Below are 7,016 nucleotides of genomic sequence, written 5' to 3' on the forward strand. Positions count from 1 at the left end.
CCTGGGCCTCTGTTTCCTCATCTATAAGGTGAGTAAGAATGATACTCATCTTGAATGATTATTGGGAGGCTAAGTGAGATGATACATAAGTTGGCTGAAGGATCTTCTGGGTTCTTGTATCCCATGCCTCCTCTAAAAAAGAAGAATGTTGCAATGGGCCAAGGTCAAAGGCTGGGGGGGCATCTGCTTCCCACTGCTAATGGTTGGAAGTGTTACAGTGCTGAGCAAAGAGTTTAAAGGTTGAGTCCACATGGGGATGGGCAAGGTCCATGGGGTTCTGGAGGCATGGGCTGACCCTCCCAGTGGGAAACCAGGCCAGCTCCCTCCCTCCCGGCCTTCTCCAGCTCTCTGTTTGCAGTGTGGGGAGAGAGGCCCAGGGCTGCTGCCCTCATTCACGCCTGGGGAGGGCTGGGGAGGGCTGGTTGGACTAGCAGGCGCTTCCCCAGAGCTGCTGGGGCCCAGGTGGGCTTCCCTTGGTTCTTGAAGGCCTCAAGCCTCACATGACCCTTGTGACCTGTTAGCAGCACAGGCTTCCTCTCTGCCCCCAATCCTACAGCACGCCCAGCTTCGCTTCCTCTCCTGGCCACCCCCTTACCCCACACCCCTCCGTCATCACATCAACCTATTCCTGAGCTGATCCCACTTTCCTCCATAGAAGAGGAATCGGGCTGCAGCCCTGGAAGAAGCTGACTGCTCTCCGCTCCGTTTTTGGCCTGTTCCCCACTGTTCCTGTTTGGTCTACAAGATCAAACCCCCTTTTTTTTTTCCAGCTGATCTCATTCTTCTTGGAGTTTCTATGCTCTGTGTCCAAAGCCTGAGCCAGTGTTTCTGTTCAGTTTCCAAATATGAAAGCTTCTCACCCTCTCTCTGTAGTCGGCTCCCTGCTTTGAGCTCACCTTATTCTTTAGAAGCAGAATGTCCCAGCCACAAGCTTTTAAAATTCCCTTCTTAGTCTGCACATGTTCCACTGGGACTGTTTCCCCCTCAACCCAAGAAGCTGCCACACCCTGCAACAGGCAGCCACAACCCCTCTTCTCTGGGGCCGTTCTGCCCACCATGACGGAGCCCACAGTGACCTCATGTTTGTGGAGGATCCCTGATCAGGAAAAAACGTGACTCTCAGCTGTCATACACACTTCCACACATCAGCAGGGGTTGGCATTTTCCCTTGTCTGTCTCACAAATGAATCCTGGTTCTGGCTGATGCCAGCAGCTACCACCCTAACCACCAGAGGTACAGCCACGAGGCCTGTGCCCTCCAATACAGTAGCCACTGGCTACAAATGACTATTGAGTACTTGAAATGAGGTCAGAAAAACTGAGATGTTCTGAGTGCAAAATACACACTGGGTTCTGAAGACTTAGGATAAAAAAGAAAGTAAAAGATTTCCTTCATATCTAAACAATACCATAATTTGTCTCATTAATTAATATCATAAAATCTCATTAATTTATATTGATTTCACGTTGAAAGGATAGTATTTGGAAAACGTTGGGTTAAACTCATTTTACCGGTTCTTTTTAATTTTTAACGTGTCTACTGGAAAATTTGAAATTACATATGCGGCATGCATTATATTTCTTTGCCCAGGGCTGCACTGGTTGCCTCTCCATCACTCCCACCATGTGGAAGGCTGCCCTCAAAATGCCACATGTCTGTTTCCCATAGATGCAGTAACAAGTTACCACCAACTCAGAGGCTTACAAGGGCACAAATGTATTATCTGACAGTTCTAGAGGTCAGAAGTCTGACACAGGTATACTGGGTTGAAATTAGAGTGTCATCAGGACTGTGTTCCTTTCTCAAGGCTTTAGAGGAGTGTTGACCTCCAACAATAAAACAGCCAGTAATTTTACCAGCAAAATGGGTTTATTGAGGAATAGCAAAGAATTGTAATTCCGGACATGCAACCTATAGCAAACCTCAGGCAAGTTGGGAGAACAAAGGACAGAAATGGTCTTTTACAGATGTTGGGATGGGCTGTTATAAACAGTCCATTGGAGGAGTTAAAATAAATCTCCACCCACCCCTTTTGATAAGAATAAATTTCTTCTTTTTTTTGCAGGTATCTTTTTTTTAAACATTTTTTATTGAGTTATAGTCATTTTACAATGTTGTGTCAAATTCCAGTGTAGAGCACAATTTTTCAGTTATACATGAACAGACATATATTCATTGTCACATTTTTTTTTGCTGTGAGCTACCACAGGATCTTGTATATATTTCCCTGTGTTGTACACTATAATCTTGTTTATCTATTCTACATATGCCTGTCAGTATCTACAAATTTTGAACTCCCCGTCTATCCCTTCCCACCACCCCCACCTTGGCAACCACAAGTTTGTATTCTATGTCTGTGAGTCTGTTTCTGTTTTGTATTTATGTTCTTTTTTTTTTTTTTTTTTTTTAGATTCCACATATGAGCGATCTCATACAGTATTTTTCTTTCTCTTTCTGGCTTACTTCACTTAGAATGACATTCTCCAGGAACATCCACATTGCTGCAAATGGCGTTGTGTTGTAGGTTTTTATGGCTGAATAGTATTCCATTGTATAAATATACCACATCTTCTTTATCCACTCTTCTGTTGATGGACATTTAGGCTGTTTCCATGTCTTGGCTATTGTAAACAGTGCTGCTATGAACATTGGGGTGCAGGTGTCTTTTGAAGTAGGGTTCCTTAAGAATGAATTTATATCTCTTGAAATCAAAAGAGCCTCGAATGGGCCACTCTTCCCAATCCCACACCTGCCCTAATTTTCCAAACCAGCACCCCAGCCTTCTGGGGACCCCAGTGCAGGGTCCTCTTCCCTTTCCTTGTGCCACGTAGATGCGACAGCTGAGGCTTGTGGCATTAACTGAGTGCCAGCATCACAGAGGGTGGCAGGAAACAGTGCTGGGCTGAGTCCCAGGTCTTCTGGTGGCTCATGTGGCTCGTTGTCTACCCAACAGTCATTCTCCCCTTCCTCTCCCTCAATGCTGAGGGTGGCTACACAACCAGTATAACTGGTGACAGAGGTCCTCTGAGTGGGGCCTGCAGGATGGCTACTTCCCTGTCAGATCCAGTGACACTTTACCTTTGCCCTTAACTTGCCTCTATTCCTCTCTAGGACTGAAGCTCTGCCTGAAGGGACATCCGCCATCATGTGACCATAGGGACGAAGGGCACCCTGTTGAGGATGACAAAGCTGAAAGGACCCTGGTCCCTGATAACCTTGCTCCAACCCTAGAACCTTGACCAGCTGTGGCTTCCTGACATCTGGACTTCTTGTCATTTGAGGAAAAAAGTCCAAAACCCTATTTACTTAAGACACTGATGTCAGGCTTCTGTGATTTTGTTACACGCAAATGTAATGGATCGTCATCTGTGTCCTTTGGGAAATTTGGTCATGGATGAAGTTTCCTGGTAGGAAAGGAAAGGGCTCAGGGACTGTCCAATCTCACCATTTTGTCCTCAAGTTTGTAAGGACAGATAGAAGGTCAGCAGAAACCTGGTGTTCCTCAGTGCTCTGGTGGGTAAATTCTAGGTGGAGTTCCTCATCACAGAGCATGAGAGCCCAAAGGATGATGGCTACCATCAGAACCATTCTTTTCACTTTACTGATGAAGAAACAGCGCTATGTCAGTTACGGTATGTTTGGCTGTCAGTAAAGAAAACTCAAGGGCTTAATTAAAAGGAATTTATTTTATTCACATAACAAATCTATGTGGTCCCAGGACTGTCAAACAGCCCCATAAAGCCAAAGCATGAGGTTGGTAAGTCTCAGATTTTTCTTGGTATTTTCTTCATTGTGCAACATAGCTGCCAAAGCTCCAAACGTCACATCCTCATTCAATGGCAACCAAAACTGGAAAGAAGGGAGGACACAAGAGTAAAGGGGAGGTGGCTTTTCTTGCAGAAGATCTCCCAGAAGGATCCCAGCAGTGTCCTTCTTCCTCCCTGCCTGGGAGTAGGTCATGTGGTTACCCCTAGTTGCATTGGAGCCTAACCAGGCAAGTAGGCAGAAGTGCTGTTTCCCCAGTCATGAGCCATTACCTGGCTGGGCACACTGCCACCAAGCCAAATCAGAGTTGTGTCGGCAAGGTGTGAGGAGAGAATGCCTGAACGTGGGGGACCAACAGGGCAATGTGGCTTGTCCAGGGTCAGACAGGGACTGACAGAGGAAACAGGAATAGAACTCCAATCCCCTCGCCACTGGTCTGTGAGTGGGAAGAACCTCTGTGTCCTGGTGCAGCAGATGCCACTGGAGTATTACAATCTTGTGTTACTAGGGGAGAACACGTAAGCCAGTCATGGTTTTCCTGTGCCCTCTGCTGGAGATTGACCCAGAATGGGTGTGTGATGCAATTCTGGCCAGTGAGCTAGACGGAAAAGCTGCTAGGGGAATTCTGGGGAATGTTCCTTCACTCTTAAAAAGACATATCCAGGAAGAAGTAGTCTCCTCTGCTAGATGTGATGACTAGAACGGTGGCAGTCATCTTGTGATCATGAGGGAAGCTGGCCGGAGAACAGAACAGGCAAAATGGAGAACAGAGCAGCACAAAAGGTGGAAGAGGCCTGGGCCTCTGTTGATGTCACTGTAGCACTGAGCCAAGCAGCCCCGGCCTGTCATACCTTGGGCCCTCTTTGTATAAGAGGCACATCTTCCTTATTGTTTAAGCCTTTTCAAGGTGAGCTTTCCATTCCTTGCAGCTGAAAGCGTTCTAACTAATCCACATGTTTCCCTCTGCTCCAGGTCCTGCTCCAGAGGCAGGTGCAGACCAGCACCAAGCAGCCCCAGTCTGGGGAAAAGCGAGGCTGCGTTCTGTGTCCACACAGCTGCGGCTCACCCCTGTGCAGCAGGCTGCTTGTGACATAACCACACTGTCCACCACAGCCAGAAAGAGGCTGAGAACTGCATTCAAAACCCCAGGCAGTGGGGAGGAGTGGTTTGTGGGGGGAACTGTGGGGGTGGCATTAAAGAAGGCCATTCCCCACCCTCAGAACCCCCACGCTGCCCCCACCATGGCCCTGCCCAGCCCAGCCTGGCTCCCAGTGACCCCGGAGACAATGCCAGCAGCCACCCACCAGCTGCTTGTGGGCCAGGTGGGGCCGAAAGGCTGGTAGTTAAGTGCTGGAGAATCCCCAGGTCCCGGGATTGACCCAGAAAGGGTTTTCGTTGTGGGAGTGTGACCATTTTGTCCCCACAGCTAGCCTGGTGCCGGATGAATACAAGCCAGTTAAGTACTTTTCTGGCAACTGATTATATAAATTTGCCTCGACATGAGCTCTTTCATGCAATGACCCAGGACCCCAAGAGGGCCCTCCCCAGCCATTTGTGTTGAAATCTTGAGAATGCTGCCTCTTTACTCACCAGGAAAGGGACCCTTTGGCAGGAAGAAGGGTCTAGAGGGAGGTACTTCATGAAGCACTTTCTTTCTTGGAGGAAATGCTGGCAGGCCTGAATGTCACTGCTCCCCGCAGGCCACCTACCACCAGCTGCCAAGCGAAGCCTGCAAACTGCAGATCTGATCGTGCCGACCACGCCACCCCAAGCCGAGACTCTGATGGTGCCCGCTGCCCTAGAATTGCCGGGCAGCAAGGAACTCCATGCTCTGCTGTTCCAGCTTCATGTAGTTGGGCTTTCGGCTTGTGTCATTCCCCGGGCCAGAGTTCCCCCACCAACCCAGGCACCCGTGCCACCCTGGTTTGGCCATCAGAGTCCTAGAGATTGGATCAGGCATGGGTATGTGACTCTTTCTGGGCCAAAGAGCATCAGCTCTGGGGCTTTTGTGGGAACCTCTGGGAAAGGGATGCCCATACCTCTGGATTTGTTGGCTGGAGAGTATACAGTTGTCCCCCAAGGGGCTCGGCCTAAGAATGAAACCATCCCAGCGGGGAGCAGATCGGAAAGGCATGATGACATTATTGGAACACCTGAATCCATCTGTGCCTGAAAGCTACCTCTGGACTTTTCAGTCACTTGAGTGAAGAAATTCTCTTTGTTCAAAAAAACGCTAAACACAAAAAACCAGTTGGAGCTGGGCTTCCTGGCATTCACCTTAAAAGGCATTCATTACTAATATAAAGGCAAGGCTCCCTGTCAGGCAGAACTAATCAATCCCTCCTTTCTCTCTCTCCAGATGCCGCTCTCACAGCACTCATGCCCAGAATTAGAATTGCTGGATCATGTAGTAATTTTATTCTTCATTTTTCGAGGAATTGCCATACACTTTTCCTAGTGGCTGTACCATTTTTACATTCCCACCAACAGCGCCCCAGGGATCCAATTTCTCCTTATCTTCACCGACACTTGTTTTTTCTACTTTCTTGACAGTAGCTATCCTAATAGGTGCAAGGTGGTATCTCAGCGTGGTTTTGATTTGTATTTCCTAAATGATTAGCAATGTTGAGCATTTTTCATGTGCTTATTGGCCATTTGTATGTCTTCTTTGGAAAAAAGTCTATTTGGGTATCTTATTATATTCTGCATTTCTCTACTAATGATTTTTGCCATCTCCTCATATGTTTCTTGGCTTTAGGATTTCCTCTTCCAAAAACTGCCTGCCCATATCCTTTATCCATTTATTTCTTGTTAATTTGGAGTAGTTCTTTATTAATTGAGACTCTACTAATCTTAATTTTAGACTTTGCACATATCTTCTCTCATTTTGTTGTGTGTCATTTGGAACAGATATTTTTAATTTCAGCATAATATCAAGTCCCCCTCCTTTTATTTTTTCTTTATGGATTGTGCTTTGATATTTTGTCTAAGAAATCTTTTCCTCCCTCTGGGTCTCAAAGATGTTCTGCTTCATATTTTTCCTATCGATGTTATAATTTGGCTGTTCACATTGATTCTTTAATCCACTATCTGAGCATCCACCTTGCATGGGATAATATCATTTTTCTCTGTAAAGTGAGTCAGAGTTTTCCCAATGAGAACAACAACTCTTTCCCCACAGGCTTGTGATGCACCATTTATCACATATTAAGCTCCCTTATAACCAGGGTCCAACTCTGAACTCTCCACG

Source organism: Camelus ferus, chromosome 28 (genome assembly GCF_009834535.1).
Source record: "Camelus ferus isolate YT-003-E chromosome 28, BCGSAC_Cfer_1.0, whole genome shotgun sequence".
In the NCBI taxonomy this organism is placed as follows: Eukaryota; Metazoa; Chordata; class Mammalia; order Artiodactyla; family Camelidae; genus Camelus; species Camelus ferus.